Source organism: Zonotrichia albicollis, chromosome 10 (genome assembly GCF_047830755.1).
Source record: "Zonotrichia albicollis isolate bZonAlb1 chromosome 10, bZonAlb1.hap1, whole genome shotgun sequence".
NCBI classification, from domain to species: domain Eukaryota; kingdom Metazoa; phylum Chordata; class Aves; order Passeriformes; family Passerellidae; genus Zonotrichia; species Zonotrichia albicollis.
The window spans coordinates 18,691,332-18,708,071 of NC_133828.1; the positions used below are offsets into that span (position 1 = coordinate 18,691,332).

The 16,740-nt window shown below is 40.3% G+C and overlaps 1 protein-coding gene across 1 annotated transcript in view; it reads right to left on the minus strand.

The window, feature by feature from the left end:
- Window positions 1-2,582, minus strand: part of HECW2 (HECT, C2 and WW domain containing E3 ubiquitin protein ligase 2) — a 143,154-nt gene extending 140,572 nt beyond the window's left edge. The window contains exon 1 of the mRNA XM_005490915.4: window positions 2,441-2,582. The gene's annotated coding sequence lies outside the window, so the exon portion shown is untranslated. The remainder of the gene's footprint in view (window positions 1-2,440) is intronic.
- Window positions 2,583-16,740: the final 14,158 nt, after the last annotated feature.

Below are 16,740 nucleotides of genomic sequence, written 5' to 3' on the forward strand. Positions count from 1 at the left end.
ATCTTTTGGCAATGATTTTAATACATTTCCTTCTGGTGGTAGCTACACTGCAGCCTCTCCCCCTGTGATCAGCAAGGGACAATGTGAAGGCAAAGGTTATGACCACGCCATGCATAATGACAGCAGGATCAAACACAATCAGGCTCAGCCACTCTGAGCACTCCCTGCTATGAAAGAGCAGTATTTTGGAGACAGTCTCAAAGAAAGGATTTTGAACATGCTACTAAATTTTAAACACATTATTTACATCTCATTTTCCATGATTCGGTAACATTACCCAAACAGGTGCTTCATTAGCCAATGGAGTAAATGCAATATCCTAAGCATTCTGCCACTGTCTGACTGAATGAGTTTTTGAACAAACAAAATGCTCGGTTAGACTTAAAAAAAAGAAAAAGAAACAGGAATTACACATAATTATTCAAGAATTTAATCTGCAGATTGAGTCTCATGCATAGAAATCCCCCTTATTTTGCAGCATATTGAAGCTTTAGCTGCAGTTTAAAGCATGTTGGCACATAAAGGAAAAAGTTAATTTCTTTTCCATTAGGCATTACTACTTAATCTTATAAAGGGGAAAACACAAAATTCATTCAATTTCTTCTCAGGAAATCTGACATAACAGTATATTGTTTCTGGCTGGCAGCCACTGTACTATCAGAGAGTTTCTTAAAGGTGCAACATTGCATTCTACCAGGTCTGAAAAAACACTGGAAGCATAAAACAAATAGAACTGACCATTAGCTAAATTCACTCCAAAAACAAACGGCAAGAAAGCAATTTAAGGAAGAGAGGGGGTCCTAGCAGAGGCTGGCAAATGCTCCAAGTCAAACTAAATCCATAGTGCTAACAAAGCACGGCTTTGCTCTGGCATCACCAGAAGGCTGTTTTTATAAAAACAGATGGACAGAAGGGAGGCTTTTCAACGACAATCCTGTCAAGTTAAACTACTACCTAGCAGAAGTTTAAAAGTGGTTTCCAGTCAACCATATGAGCTCCATGGAATCTCGGAGCCTATTTTAAGGTGCTATAAGTAAGGGCAGAAAGATAGATACACACATGCAGACTAACATTAACATCCACCGTGGTAGCTCCAGCTGACACAAAAGCAACCACCACATTTTTTGGAAATCTAGAGCCTGAACAGCAGAGTTGATTGAAAGGCACCATTAGGATTGTTGCTTTCATATGCTAATAATGACATCATGCCTTATGGCCTGATGCTGCAACCATACATTATCATCTCATAAAGACATTTTTTCCAAAGAAGTTGAAGACGTGAGCAAACAGCTCACCTGCATATAGGAAGAAGGTTTTTTAAATTCATCCATGACACAGATTTCCTTCTGTACCTTAGAACTGTAAATAACTACTACTGAAATATTTATAGAGATTTGACTTACTTTTTTTTTTTTTTAAGTAAGAAAATAATAAAAAAGTGTTGGGGCATAAAAAAAAATCTACAAAAGAAATTTTGGAGCATACAGGAAGCAGCCCTGGATATCAACAAAGTGAAGCAAGGTAAGGCCCGCGATGGTATTTCAGGTACAGGAGCAATTCAGGGCCAAATCTCTTGAAAATATTCTAGCACAATGTAGTGTAGTGCAAAGACTGTCACACAGCACCCCAGAAAAGGGAGGAGATAAAAAAATGTTATAAATACTCTCTCCCTGTTCCTGACATATATCCAGGAACAAAATAAGTGATAATAAATTATGTAACTCTATTACTGACTACATATACCACACTCTCTTTTATTGTGGCATCATACAGGCCAAAAGAGAATTTTATTTTTCTCAAATACCCTGGTTTGTAGTGATGTGCTCTGAAAAGGTTAAAGAGAAAAAAAAACAAAAACATCCTAAGAAAGGAACAAGATCTCCCCATCAACAAACAATCCACAGAACAGTGAGGACACGAATATAAACCTATTTTTCCCACACACATAATGTCATTGTTCTATATTCCGTACATACAGCAATAGAAACACACATTAAGACCCTCAGTTTTGAAAACAACACGCTTGAAAACTGCGGTGATATTTCTTCCCCACCACGGACAGTGCTACAGAGAATCTGGAGAACAGCCTTATACATAAATAAATAAATACACTAAACGGCGAAGGGGGACAGCCCAGAGGAAATAAACGCAGCTGAACACAAAGTGCTGAACGCCTTCCCCGGGCAGGAAACCAGTTATAATTTAATGGCCAAAGCCGATTTAAATGAAGCCGAGCGGAACCCTGCGGGGCTCCGCGGCAGCGCGGCGCCCGAGCCTCCCGCATGACGGGGCCGCGGCGGCGGGCGCTGCGCGAGGAGCGGAGCCCCGGGGGTGCCGCGCCGGGGGTGCCGCACCTGCCGCGGCCCGCGGAGAGCCCCGCGCCGACCCCGTCGCGTCTCCGGCCCCGGCCCGGCCCCCGCGGGCACCGGCGCCCACTCACCTGGCCGAGGCGCGCACTGCGGCTCCGCGCCCGCGGCGGGCTCCGGGCGAGGGCGGCTCCCGCTGCCGCTGCGGAGCCGGGCGGCGGCCGGAGTCACCCCGTCCTTGCGGCACGCGGCTCCCGCCGGCGGCGGCGGCCCCTCCGCGCCCACGGCGGGGCCAGCGCCTCCCGCGCAGGGGCGCCCGCGCCGCCCTCCGCCCCCGCGCCGTCTCAGCGGCGGGGCCGCGCCCCCCGCCCCTCCGCCAGCCCCCGCCTCCGCTCCGGCATCTTCCCCGCGAACGGGCACGGCCGTGGGTGGGGGCGGCCGGGCCGGGGCCGAGGCCGCAGCCCCGCGGGCCTGGGCGGCGCCGGGGGCGGGCAGCCGGTAACAAAGCCGCCCGCAAGGCAGGGGATGCGGGGATGCCGCCCAGGCCCCGGTGCAGCACCCAGCGCCCGGCAGGGAACCCCGGCCCAGAGCCCGATCCGCTCCCCCAGGAGCGAGCAAATGGGGCGGGCGGGTGAGCAGCGAGCCCCGTGCGGAGAGGGGGAAAGGCTCCTGCGGCTGCTACATTGTTACCGCTATCGACGAGTCAGCGCCACTGAGGTGGTGCTGTGAAACGCCGGGGTTTTTTTAAGTCACACTCAGTTATCTGCACTGCCGGCTATCGGTGTCATCAGCCGTGAGTATGAGCCAGCCTTCACCGGCCCCTCCGTGCCAATTACCCGTCTGTTTCAAAGCAGCGGAGTGCCGACAGCTCTACATTCCCGACTTTTCGGCAATTTCACTTCTGCTTTGTCCATCGCAATGAATTCAGGATTGTTTTCATAGGAAAACGTGCTTACAAAAAAACCCACAAATGAAATAAAAACTTAAAATACATTAATATGCACAAAACACAGTAATCTAGAGGAAGAGAGATGTGAAACACTGCAGAATCACAGCCCAACAAAAACACGGTAATATCGGTAGCAGGAAAAAATGGACATATTCTTACACTATCAAGGTTATGATTATTATTATCAGACAACACCTCATGCTTTGTTTTCTAAATCATAATAAGATAAAATCTTCCCACAAGCAAGGAGCACATCAGACATTGCTCCTTTATATATATATATATATATATATATATATATATATATATTTATATGGGAAACTGCATGGGTTTCTGTAGACACGGTTTCTTCAGAATAACTAAATGGCAACTATGTTAAATTAATGCATGTCAAAATAAAAAGTAAATACAGTGCATTCTCAAAGCCCTGGGCTCCAAATCCTTTCTGTAGTGAAGCCCATGGCACTGTGGGCTTGGGCTTCAGTAGAAGGAGGGAATTTGCTCTTCAGCCCATCTGTACCGGAGGAGCTGCTCCAGATAGGAGTGTACGCAGCTGTATTCCAAAGTAGGTCAACTATAAAAGTCACTGACACTCTTCCATCTACCTGAAGCTTTAAAACTTTGGTTTGTTTCTTTTCTGTGACTTGCACACCTTTTGGCACACTGGTCCAAAGTACTTTAAAAAAGCTTAAAGTGCAAATGGTCAGTGTGCAAATGATTGGTTTTATACAAATTTTCCGTCATTCCTTATACTGAGGAATGTACTACTGTGATGTGCAATGCAATAGAAGATTGGATTTACATTAAAGGATCAAATTTGGACGATCATATATAGGTTAGTGTTTATTTGGACACTGTAGACACATCACTCTTTTCAGCAGTACCTTGGCTTAGCTCCAGTAATGTAACATTATTTCACTTCCTGAAACTAGATGAAAATAGGAAAAAAAAAAAAGTGCAGTGCCAAGAGTTTCATAACATTTATGATTATTTGTGCTTTGTTTTTGGTTATCATGACATTTTTTTGATGTTAAGATGAGAAACCCAGAAGATGAAAACCTTTAGCTAATGAATTATTCTCAGTGGATTTGCAAGCTGTTAAAGCCCTCTGTGACAGTATGACACAAGTGAAGACTTCCCATAAGTTAAGCCTTTTCATCTGTCAAATTAAAAAGTACAGAAATCCAATGCATTGGATTTTTGGGTTTCTCTCCCTCAAATGAATACTGGAAATGTTCTTGTCCACTAAGCAAACAGGTTAATTCATATGAATCCTCTTGACTTCCCCCAAACATAAATGGCTGGGATCACAATAGTAAAATCTGATGTACTTGTAGAAATTCAGCACTACTGCTTTCCTATGGTTACAACATGTTGATTTCTATGCATGCTTTCCTGACATATTCCCATTATATGTGATGCTACATGCACAGTCCTTTATTAACAGTTCCCATGTCTTTGGGGTGAGTTGAGATTCTTTCCTGTTTTCCTCAGATGTAACTCTGGCTGCGCCTGAATAGAGCAGGGTGCACACTAGAAAATAAACACATTCCACAGAGAAATTGCTACTTCAGTCTTCATGGGGGCTCACACACTGTGCAAGCAAGAGGATAACTTTTCAGAGCCCTGCACTGAGGCAATGGGCAGTTTACCTTCAACAGACTCAAATCCACAGGAAACCAGCCTGCTTTTCTGGAGCAGATGTCTTTTCTCCTATTTCCAACAACTATTGCTCTCCCCCAGCCCTCCCTGATCCCCCTTATCTCTCCTTTGCCAAAACGTTCATGTGAAAAAAACAGAAACTCCCACTGCCTTCTCTAACATTCTGTAACAGAGATGGGCAGTGCACAACACATGGCAATACCTTTCCAGACTGACAAATGCCTTTTCAAAGTTAAGTTACAATACATTTGAGGCAAAGCTACTACAGGGTGAAAGTTGGAAAAATTATAATTGCTCTCACCTGGAGATGAGGACATAAAAATAGCTGAAGTAGTACTAGAATGTGAAAGCTTCCAAAAAATGTTTTGTTATGTCCTTGGTAAAAGTTTCACTGAAGAAAAAAACAATTTTCAGTCAGCCTCAAAAATTATTTAGTAATGAAAATGCAAAATGCTATTGTCTGTAGAAACCTTTTTCTCTAATGATAAATTAGACATCCAAAATTTCTAATGTCCTTAATATCCTGACAAGAAGCTATGACATACTGACAAAAGGATGCACACCTTGCAACATTTTCAGCTGCTCTAACCTTAGACATCAGTAACTTAACAAAAAAGGACATATAATTAATGTAATTCATAAGAAATTAATATTAAAAAGAAATTTTGCTTAGCACTATTAATTACTTTCACACAAATACTAAGGAGACAAGTACAAAAAAGCAAAATATAACCTTTTGGCAAACCATGTACAAAGAAAATAAAATTATATATCAGTATTTCCCATCTGCCTTCTTTTTCATTTCCTTATCATTTAGAAGAAACAAAAAGGACTTGATGAATCATTACTGAAGGTCACCATTTACCACCATGGGATCAGCAGCAGGCTATGAAAAACACATCCTTTGAAGGGATAACTTTGCCTATACCACAGCAAGAAGTGTTAAAAGACAAAGAACACTCTTCTGTATTACACAAAGATATTTTCTCAGCTAATCAGCTCTTTACAAGGCAATGGGCCAAGCTGAATGTCCAAAATATAAGCTTCTTTGCCATGGCTATTAAAAAGCAAAACATGAAAAGGCTTAAAGGATCAACCAGAAAAACATTTGGGTGAGATGAAAATGTAATCTTTCACAAGATTTCTGGACAGATAACTGTTCAGCAGGTGAAAGTATTAATTGAAAGAATCAGCCTAGGTGCCAAAATCTGCAGGACATATTCCCTGACCTGTCGCACCTCTTTTGTGCTGCACAAAAGACTTAATGAGAGTAAAAACCATTTCCAGCTCCCCAGCAGGTTTTCTGTAATATGAAAGAGTCCCTGAGTGACTGTGGAGTTGTCCAGCCCCTGGGAGGCCACACTCCCCTAAAATCTGAGCAGAGAGAGGGGAGAGCCCTGGGAGGGAAAGCATTGCTGGGGTTTGCTCCTGCCACCTGCAGCTGGTCCATGAGCCCTCCAGAGCTGCTGCCATCTGGTACTGTGAGTGCCAGGGCAGGCGTTCACCCAGCCAGGGACTCAAGGGGCTCCACAGGAGCTCCCCACTCCTCTGGAATACAGGGAGGGAACCCACTGCACCAGGCCACCATCTGGGCTAATCTGGTTAGAGCTCAAATCTGCAGTCCCCAGTCCAGCAAAACCCCCATGGGTACCTTTGAGCACTTACCTGAGTTGGTCTTCTGGCCTTGGACTGAGAAAAATATTAATAGAGAGAGGAAAAAAATACATGGCTGACTTTTGATTTAGAAACATCTAAACCTTTAATGGAAAGTATATTAATTGCCAATATTAAAGCAATATACTACCAATGGCAATTTATTAAATTATTGGAATAGTTCTTGAGTACAGAAATGAAATCTGGTGCAGTTCCTAATGCTTCCAAATAGTTACTGAAATGTGCATAAAGATCACCGAATTGGAGTTGAAATCATGATGATAAAAGCAATTGTCAGTTTCTGTTGGCACTTGCAGAGATTTAATTTTAGAACTGTACCCTCAGGCAAGTAATATAGCATTAGACCCATAGACACTGCATCAAAAAATAATACTGAAATGTCACTTGTAAAACACACTTTCATGATCTTGCTATTTGACTTATAAATGTGTCAGTCAGACCTGCAGAGAAAGCCTCCAGTGAGGTAATACCAATGGATCGTGCTTTTGTAAAATTAGAAATGTTCCATAACTGAAGAAAATGACTGCATTGTTTCTTTACAATATTCTTGCTGAAGCAAGTAAATAGAGTCTGTGGGGAAACAGTCCAACATCATGAGAGAAATGACATAAAGACTGTGAAGGCATCAAGACATTAGTGAGGCTGAAAAGAGAATCACAAATCTGTATCAGAACCCCAGGGAATTTAAAGATCTGTACTGACAGTAATGGAACAATCCTTGGTTTTACCCAGTGGAGGGAGAGCAGAAAAGGCTCGAGCATGTGGCACAGAGCTGCCACATCACTGATATCACTAAGACTCAAATCTCAGAATATTTATCTGGTGGCCCTCTTCATGTTTGTTTACACCTCTAGACATGGTTATTTGAATTACACATTTAGTCAGTAATTTGACTAAAATCTTCAAATTATCTCTTTAGGAATCTCAATGCTTACCACACCAGCAACACTTACATGTAAACACACTTGGTAAGCAAATACAGCAGATAGTAGGTGAGCAAGCTAGCCTGGCAATGAATTCTCTTTAAATGATTGGAAGGAAGCAGTAACATCTTCAGCAACTAAGCAGCAGGTTACCCTAGTGACATTAATTCCTTCTGCATCCCACATAGGATTGAATGTGGAATTAGCAGAGCTTGAAAATGCCCCTGCAGCTCAGGCAGAAATAATTTACTTCTCACTGTAAATTGAGGCTTCTCTTCAATTTACGCTTGAGCTTCAATGCCCTTTATTAGACAGGGTAGCATGAATATACATTTCACTAACAGCCATGATCAGCAATGGAAACTCAACTTATCATGGACTGAGAGAACTATCAAACGCTTGAGCCACATTCATCCTGCCACAGAACAAATAAACATTAATGCCAGAAAAATAAAGCCACTCTGAAAGCCTGAGGAATCAACAAAGCAGCTTTTTGCCTGTGCCTAATCCAGCTAAACCTTCTTATAGTCCCATTCAAAACAGACACTTGACATGATTTCCATCCACAATAGCTCTCTTACACATCCTATCCTTTTCCATTTATGAAAAGACTCTAAGTTTATATTTAAGAATCCACACAGTCATCTAAAGCACAGATGCTGAAACTATTATTTTGGCTAAGAGTTCAATTCAGAATGGTGAAAATTAATCGGGCTTTACCTTCCCAAACACTTTTGTCGTATCAAGAGAGAAGACATTTATTCAGTGGATGTAAAATATACAAATGATGGTGCCTTTAAAGCCAGCATTCAGCCAGATCTCTGTGTAGAAGTGTCACCATACCATATCCAGCACAATTACAAAAATAACCACCAAATCCTAATAGCCACAAATATAATCTCACTCCCTGCTCAGGCTCAAAGTGAAAGGAAGAGCTTGATTTTTATATTTTTACCATGTTCTTACTGCAAGGTGTTATACAACTTCAGTGTTAGTTTCCACCAGGCATTTTTTCCTTGGTATCACATGGAAAAACCCAGCAGTGGCAAACTATCAGTTTGCAATAATGGAAGCATTAATTCCACAAGAATATATATGTAAGTTGCTCTATTTATTTAATGAAGTGTAAGCTACCTGACCACCTTGAAACGTGAACAATATCTAAAAATAAAGACTCCAAACTGAAGCCACAATGGCACACATTACCATGCCACAAAATACGAGGCAGGGGGCTGGAACTGGATGATCTCTAAAGTTCTTTCCAACCCAGGCCATTCTAAGATCCTATGACTGTGCTTTAGATTAACCATGTGCCTAAATTCAAATACAAACTTAACTCCTTAACTGAAAAGAGACAAATTTGGATGTGCACCTCAAGTTAAGCCAAACATCAACAAATAAAACCATTGCATGACATCACATTCAAATTCACAAATTGCTCAGGAGAAGTGTATGATGACAGAGAAGAATTGACAGTAGCAAAGAAGATTAGAAGAAGTAACAATATTTGAATTCTTCACACTAAAAAAGAACAACAAAGTATTTACGTTCACAGAGTAAATAAAAACAGGGTATAAGAAATGAGGCCCAAATCAGAACCCCAGAGTGATGAACAGTACAGGTTGAGCTTTCTACCCAAATGTCTGTCTGGCTGTGTTAGCTGTAGAAAACAGAAGGGGTGTACACTGCTCAATACTGCTGAATGTGAACTCTTGTTCATATCATCTCCGTACTGGAAACTAAATATGGAGTCCTGAAGATGCTTTGGAAGAGCAGAGCCAAGGACACAATCCTTGAAACATTACAAGCTCAAAGGACAGGAAAAAATAGGTAGAAAAGACTTGTCTGGAGTATGGCTGCAGAAGTTCTCTAAAAACTTTCGCAGGAAGAAAACAAATTTCTATGTGCATTTACAGATTGAGATGCTCTGATAAGCAGATGACACACTGCTTAGGACATCTGGAGTGCAGCTGGAACACATCAGAGTCACTCTTATCCTGGCACAGTTGGATCAGGAATACCTGTCAGTTTTCAGCTAAGCTCACATCACTGTATTAGGCAACCATTTAAATTCCATGCTTGGCTTTGGGCTGGTATATGATTTCAGAGCAGGAATCACGTGGCAGTCATTCCAGGAGGACAGAAACCACATAGAATGTTCCTCTCACTGAGGAATGTGGGTTTGTTTTTATAGCAACATTACTAAGTTGAGGTAGGCAGCACAAATGTTCTACAGTTGTGTCTTTGCCTACTTTGCTTTATATAAAAACCAAAATGTTTTCTGTCTCCCTTATTTTGTGGTACAATTCACAGAACAAAGAATTTTGCCATGTCAACACCCTGCTGCTGGTTTTGGTTGATAGATGGAAGCCTTAGTTTTGTGTTTTACTACAACAGTTGTTTTACAAGGCAACTTTTGAGTCTGCTTATAGTCCATTTTACAAACTTTATAATAAAGACTGTGTATTATGAAACTTGGGTTTACATGTTGAAAAGCTGAAAGTATGGACATAACACTCCACCTGACAGATATTCAGATTTCCAGAGTGAGGGTTTGCCTGCAGACAGACTGACTGCATCACCACTTGCAGCCTACAGGAGCTGTTCTCCACTGCCTGATATCTTGTATGAAACACCAGCTCCCAGATTTAATGAAGTCTGAGTGTGTGGTACAGATCATAAATACAGATTTCAAAAGCATGACTCCAGAGATTGCTTTCAGTATTCTATGAACAATCCTGCAGCTACGGAGTGCAGTCCACAACACAAAAACATACCTCACTCTAAGGGCTCTGGTTCAGGAGACAAAGATGCCATTACTTAACAGCTCAGACTGGAGATGATGTGAGTTGGACTAATGTGACCAGATTACTGCAAGGTGAGTACTCTGCAAGGTGGATATTTGCACCTGCATTTTACCAGTGAATAGGAAAAAATGCTCTAAATTCTGCCAAGTCTGTTCTAATTAGATTTGAATAGCACACTTAATTCTAAATTAACACATCTCGATGAGCATGAGTGGAATTAATTTCCTAGCAAAAAGCTGAATGTAGCAGGAAAAATAAAAGGTAATAAAGGATACTTAGCTTAGCCTAGTTGGCTAATTCAGGTACTCTACTATTATCAAAGGTGCCTGAATAACTTCAGTGGAGTTCTAGAATATCTTACTGCAAAAAAGCATAATCTCCACATAATATTCATATGAATAACAAATGCTATTTAGACATCAAGCTACTGCTTCCACACAAAGCTGTAACATTTCTTCCCCAAAAGCGGGTATGACATAATGAGAAAAACAAAATACTCCAGATAATGTAACTATTTAAAAACCATCATGATTACAACTTGGTGTATTCTGGAGAACACCATTACTATGCATTTGTTAAACCTCTTAATTTGCCTCAAAGTGTACCTGATTTGGAGAAGCTTGCTGAAGCTTATATTTATTTAATGTATTAGGGCTGGTTTTTTCTGAGAAGTGCCAGGTTGACACATGAATAGAAAGTGGCAGAAAAAGAAATACTGTTTCTCCCACAGCAAGCACACTAATGTAAAGCTTAAAAATTAAGCAGCAGCAGCACATTTTTCCTCAGACCTTTGAGCTGGACCATATGGTTGATGCTCAATTAAGCAGAGATTTATCAGTCCCCAATTGGAATGTGTCCAGAACTCACTATTTTCTCAAATCTTTGAACCGGAGGACTAGAACTGAACAATTTTATTGACTCACACACGATACCCCACACTTTTAAATCTTTGAATTAAATTAGGAAAATGTAATGTATTTTTGGCGGGGGTACGCATTTCTAGATTTTAGGATTATAATATAGCAGTTCTATAAAAGCTACAAAACGACAGTTTGATGTTACAGCTTTAGCCAAGTCACATCTCACTACCATCAAAAAGGTGAGGTCCAAACTATTACGAATTCTCTTCAAGCAGTCCCATCTCTTACTTTACATCTGCTTTAGCAGCCACCAAACTGCATGGCAAAGAACATTCTATTCACTGAAATGACAGAATACCCACACAGTAAAAGTGTGTGTGGTTTCTTGCTAAGTTAGCAAACGGAATGGGTTCACTGTGCAATCCAAGTGGCACAGGATCCCATGTGACAGACAGGTGATCCCATATTTGGGAACAGACAGCAAAGAAAAAAGTATGAAAATGGCTGTTTGAGAGCACAATGCTGTTATTTTGACTTCAAATCTAAATATTAACTCTCTTCTGCTCTGTGGACACTTGGCTTCTGCTTCCAGCTTTCTGCTTTTAAGTACATTTTCATCACAGCCAAGTGCAGCACTAAATTTCCGAACAATAGACAAGTCCATGACTTCAAATTTAAAAGTGTTAAGAATGGATTGAGAAATAAGAACTTTCAAATGAACCCAGTCAGAATTTCATCTAAGTGAGTATCGGAAAGAATATTAAGATCTGGAACATAAAATGGCACAGCTGCATAGGAAAAGATGTAATTTTTTCATTCAAGATGTATATTTCATTCATTTGATAATGAATGAATGAAAATGAGTGTAAAAACCAGATACAATATTAGACAGAATTAGGTCATTATTTTTTTCCCATCAGATTATTGGAGGCCATAGAAATGTCACAAGAAAGTTGTTTACAGTAAAAGTCCTAACTCAAAATTTGGCAATAATGAAGTCAGTCAAACATAAAGCTGTTACGTTCAATTGTAAAAGCTTAATTTTAAATTCCATGTGAGACTCTGTGGTTAAATTCTGATTTTATAGACAGATGGTAGGGTTTTTTCTTTGCTTGTTTATAATAAATGTACTTGAGTGCATCTATTCAATTCACTGAAAAAAGAGCTGCAAATATAATTTGCAGTATTCTAAACCACAAGGCTTAATTCCTTTGCAATTGCCATTTCAAATGTAGCAGCCGATTCCACTGTCACTATTGCTACAAAGGCATTAACCTTTCCCTGGTGATTTTTTATGATGGGGGAAAAATGTTATTGAAGGGTTCAATAAGTTTTGAAGGATTTTGTTGATTTGTTTTTCCTATTTGTAAGTGTGACCTCATAATTGCAGTTTTTCATCAAGGTTGGAGTATTCTGCTATAATAATGCTATAAGACATCTCTGTAGTCCTGCTTTTTGTAGAATGGTTTTGATTGGAAGGGACATTAAAGATCATCTTGTTCCAAACTCTGCCATGGGCAGGGACACCTTTCACTAGACCAGGGTGCTCAGAGCCTCTTTCAACCTGGCCTTGAACATTTCCAGGGATGGGACAGCCACAGCTTCTCTGGACAATGTGTTCCAGGGCCTCACCACCCTCACAGGAAAGATCCCTCCCCTAATATCTAATCTAAACCTACACTATCAGTTTGAAGCTATTCCCCCTTGTCCTGTTGCTACATGCTCTTGTAAAGTCTTTTTCCTTGTTTCTTTGTAGGCTCCCTTCAGATATAGGGAGGCTGTAATTAAGTCACCCCTGAAACCACATGGAATGGTAAATAACTTCTAATATGGTGAGTATAAAGGTGGAATGAAGAACATTATTAAAACTAGCTTCCACTGTAAATTACTAGCAGCACTATAGAAAAAAAAAGTATATTTACACGTGTTCACAAAGAACCACATTGGTGCATTGCAAATCATGGCTGTTCTACTTTCATCATTTTTCCTATGTGCCCCACCAAACCCTTTGATCAGGGAAGATGCTCTTCCTTGATTTGACAGATTAATGCAAACTTTATTACCTTTACAGAGGGACTCTGTTATGAAATAAAACTTGCCTGTGCTCTGGCATTGAGGGTTTTTGCCATAATTATTTTACATAGAGTATATGTCAATAAAGAAGCTTCAATTACCTGGGCAAAACACTGCCTTTCTACACTAGTAAGGCTGTAGGAGATGGACAGGATCCCTAGCTGTGTGCATGTCCAGGGGCAAATGAAGAGATAACTGATTTATCTGGAGTTGCTCACAAAGCAGCACCTTAGCTGGTACCCAAAACTTCAGCTATCAGATTCTCAGCTAGAACACTCTGTTCTTGCTTCAGTCTGTTTGTACTGTGTATGTTCAGATCTTCCATTTTTGTTGTTGTTGTTTGGAAAGTATTGGAAGGAATAGAGAGAGTTCATCTAGAACATTTTTTCCAAACCCTTTTTAGTATCCAAGGACCAGATAGTGCTTCAGGAAAAAAAATCTGTGGAAAATGTTGTACTCTTTTTCTTGGTAGGAAGGCATGTGATAAATATTTAGCATTTAGGCAACCAAAGTTTATGAATTTAGATGTTACCATATGTATCATTTTAAATATCTATTAAAAATATCATCATAATATGGCCTAATTTCTGACTTAGCCTGTCAAAAGTCAATGGCATACAGCTTCTAACTCACATGAAAATCTATGATGTTTGTGATGGGGACACCATCTCTTCTTTAGGATGTTCCCATGGTCTGTGGGCTTTTGATTTACTCGTATCAATCTAGTCCATCCTTCTGCCCTACAGCAAAATTAATTATGACAGAATCACTTCTGAGACATTTGCCACAGGACATCAGAGCACATGGTCAGAACTCTGGCTACAAATTCCATAAGGAAAAGTGATTACCTTGAAAATGCAGATTGTAGCCCATTATACATTTTTGGTGTACATAGCTATGAATTCTGATTACAAAATATTATGGACAAAAAAACCCGTTCTTATAAGCTCAGCCAGTAAATACTACAGACTTCAGCAAGAGTCAATGTTTAATTCAGCCTAATTTTCCTCTGATTCAGTGACTTTGACCATACAGGTAAGAATCTGTGCTCATTGTGTCCTGCACCTTACCAGTTACTAAAAGATGTCCCAAAACTCTAATAGATTTTTAATGGTCTGACACTGTCCTGTTGTGCATTCTGTCCAAAACCAAACCAACCTTTTTAAGTGTCAGGAAAAGCCCCTTACAAAGACCCCAGTGCTACTGTACATATCTGTCTTTTTAAAAAAAGCCAGGAGAAAAACATCAAACTCCATGTGGTGTCAGCAGGCTGACAAAGGCAAATGTTAGCAGAAGGGTTTTAATGTTCTCTCTAAATAAGTACTGTTTATTCATCAATACTCTTTGTTATGAGCTGGAACCAGGATATTGTCTGCAGTTTGACGTAGAGAGTTAAGAACATAAAATCTGTCAGCACATAAGGAAACAAGGTCAGGAGAGAGAAATAGTGTTTTATAAAGCAGTATTTAGGGCAACTGCATTTTAACATAATTAAGTAATGCACCATTGGAAGTAAAGCAAACCCTGCATTGTTTGTAAATGCAGTTAAGCCTTTTAGTCAGAACGTCACCTTTTCAACAAAAAAGCCTTGTTCAATAAAAATGACAGCCAGTAGATAAAAATAAAATAATTAATAACAGAGTATTGCTTAGAAAGATTGACCGTAGGATGTCCAAAATAATAAGCATTATTATTTGTATTATATATGTTTTGCTGAATGTTTAAGCTTTGAATATAAATCAAGCTCTGCTACTCAGTGTAACTCAACATGTTAGCTACATTATTACCTGTTACTGCTGGAAATTGTTTAAAGAGACACCAGACTGGATTCTCTGTATGGAACTGGTATTTTGCACTGCACTCCTGTGTGCTCCACTAGACCCCAGTGTCAAATGGATGCTAACAATGGAGGCCATGCTCCTCCTGGTATTCCCTGCTGCTGACATAAATCCAGGCTCAAATCCCCAGTCCTGTGGCTCAGTCCCCACAGGTCCACCATAATTTGAAGTAGATAAATGACACATTCCCTCCCACAAACAAAATAATTCTGTACAAAGTGGAGCCAAGAATCTGAGGTGAAAAAAGGCTAACTGTAATCTCCTTTTATGCACACATCTGGTTTTACAGCACATCAGTCTGCAACTCCCAGGACAGGAGCCACACTCACCAAAGCCCTGCAGCAATCCCTGGTTATTCACACAAAAACAGCACAGCACTTCAAAGAGTGCAAAATGCAGGTTTAGTATATAATAAGGCAAAATCCCTCCCAAAAATACAGGCTGGCTTTTGATTACATGCAAAAAGAAAATGTTCCTCTTAAGGGCTGCATAAACAAAGCCTGAACTCAAATATGAAAAGTTAATTAAAATTTAATGTATCCTGCGTGATGCCTCTGTTTGTTGTGCATGCCTGGTTTAAATCTGAGGCTGGTTATCTCACTGACTAATGGGGCTCTCCTGCTTTGCCAGTCACTTGCTCTGAAGGAGAAGTCATTCTTCCAGTAAGCACAGCAGTCATTTACCTCGGCTATCACGTCAGTGTCCTACCCTTAGAGACTCTTCCCTTCAAAAATAGGCCAGCAGATACATTAAGCTTATGTGTCACTGGCATTAAGGCAAGAGGCAAACCCTTCCTCAAAATGTAATTCTGTTTATGAAAAACACGTCAATACAATTTACAGCTTTCGATTTTTTTAATTTAAAAATAGGAAAAAATATTACCAGGAGTGTCGTTGTTGGTTTAACTGGAACTTGTGATATTACTCTGACTGGAGATTTTCAGAGCAGACAGGATAAGTAAAAATCACACAGGGTTCTGAAGAGAAAATTTGCATCTGATACAATAAAAAAAAAGCATTGTGGAGGAATGGGATAAACTAATTGAAGCAATGCTCAGAGAAAGAGTTACAGCAGTGACAGGGTAGTTGAGGCCCTGACTCCTACAAAGCACCTCCCTTTGCAGAATGCTAACCTGGACGGACAAACTGATCCCATTTAGCAGATTTCATTTATCCCACCTCTCAATTCAAACTTGCAAATTTCACCTACTGCTGCAGTGTTCTTTCATGCCACCCAAGGAATCAAAGAAGGGATATTTGTAATGGAGTTTGCTCTCTGATTTACCTTCATACCAGAGTGTTCTGCATAAGCAAGTAATTGAGTGAGATGAAAAGGATTCTAAAGACAAGCACTGCCACAGTGCTGGCAGCTCAGACTCCACCTTGAACAAAGACTTCAGTTCTACCTCAAAACAGTAGAAGAAACTCAAAGAAGATCAATGCAAGGAAAGCATTTAACCTATGCTGGAATAAAACTTTGTTAATGAATGACAGTTGCAGCACTTAATTATCTCCAAACACAGGGCAAATCTAAGCAGAAATTAAAAGACATTATCGGAATAGCAAAAAAAGCTATAGCTAAAAGAAATGCCATTGCAAACCTTATATGATTTTTCTGATTTTTACATATAATTTACATGAAAGATTTA